Source organism: Onychomys torridus, chromosome 14 (assembly GCF_903995425.1).
Source record: "Onychomys torridus chromosome 14, mOncTor1.1, whole genome shotgun sequence".
In the NCBI taxonomy this organism is placed as follows: domain Eukaryota; kingdom Metazoa; phylum Chordata; class Mammalia; order Rodentia; family Cricetidae; genus Onychomys; species Onychomys torridus.
Genome location: NC_050456.1, coordinates 36,839,941 through 36,841,385, shown reverse-complemented (window position 1 = coordinate 36,841,385; position 1,445 = coordinate 36,839,941). Strand labels below are relative to the sequence as shown.

General features: G+C 36.6%; 1 non-coding gene across 1 annotated transcript; it reads right to left on the bottom strand.

Moving 5' to 3' along the window:
- Nucleotides 1-976: 976 nt before the first annotated feature.
- Nucleotides 977-1,185, bottom strand: LOC118595971. Its single transcript, XR_004946643.1, has one exon. It is a non-coding gene; the product is annotated as a small nucleolar RNA U3 (small nucleolar RNA).
- Nucleotides 1,186-1,445: the final 260 nt, after the last annotated feature.

The following is a 1,445-nucleotide window of genomic DNA, read 5'->3' as shown; positions in this document are numbered from 1 at the left end:
TAAAAAGAAAGCAAGCCCCTTCAACACCACTGTCATGTAGCAGGTGCATGCCTTCTCAGAGTGCTGACACTGAGTGCTCTCCCTCTTTTTCTCAAGTCCAGAAGCAACTACCACATAATTGCAACCACTGCCCTGCCATAATCCCAGCAAGTCATTTGATGACACTTACTTTCTACTACAATAAAGACCACAGCAATGTGTGATATCCACTTCTGTGGCTGCTCACTATTGTCTACTACAATATAGATCACAGCAATGGGTGATCTCCATTTCAGTGGCTGCTCACTAATGAAAATGTGCTTTAAGGATGGGTGTGCAGTATAGTTTCACAGAATAAAATCCCTAAACACAAATGTCCTTCAAATTAACTATTAGTCAATGATTTGGCATGCAGGAGATGTCCTCATTTTTCTTTTAATTCTGTATGACAGGCCATGAGCCATCTTAAAATTTAAATCTTGTTTTAAATCCTAGTTCTATGTGTGTAGTAGCTTTATAACAATGGACAAAAAATGCAAAAATTAAAGTTACAATGGTTTGTGTCCTACTTAGCATTAGTGTGTCTCTTGATTACCTCAGTACATACACACGTAATATGTACAATCCACTGCACATAGATGCAGACATGTACACTTACTGATGTTAAATACACAACTTGAAAATATTCTGGAAATGGATTTAGGGTTGGTTTTCTTTTATTTTCTTTTGAAACTTTAGAATAAAATACATTTTAAAAGATAAAAAAAATGATCTTTAGGATCCAGCAAGATGGCTCAGTGGGTAGGAACACTTGTGGTATAAATGGTATAAACCTAATGTTCTGAATTAGATTCTGAAAACCCATATAAAGGTAGAAGGAGAGAACTGAGCTCACAAAGTTGTATTCTATCGTCCCTATGCACAGACACTTCATACATACACATGCACAATGATAACAAATAAAATTTACATATGAACAAAACATGTTCTTTTTTTACACTCAGTTGCCTTTGCTCTCTCCCTCTTCCAAAGGAAGAGAAGAAGGGTCAACAAAGTCAAGAGACAGCTGCAGAAAAGCAAGCTCAAGAACCAGCTTCACACTCAGGAGAGGATGCTATCTTTCACCCTCATGGTCTCAGGTACTCCTCACAGTCACAGAAACGTCTCTAGTAACAGACAGTATCTGATCCCTGAAAGTATAGTCTTCATGCAATCTCCACTTTTCTTTCTTATGTTAATGACTTTTTAAACTCACTCCTCATTTCTTGCTTAGGTCAGAAACTAGTATGTCATTCAAGGCATCTTTCTTTTTAAATCACTAATTAGGTACCATTTATGTCAATTATTATCACCTCATCCTTGATTTTCAAGAAATCAGCTCTTCCCATATTCATCAATAATTAGTCTCTCCTTAAAAAAACTACAACAGTCGTGTTACTTTTCTCCTCTGCCCTCAGAAATTTACT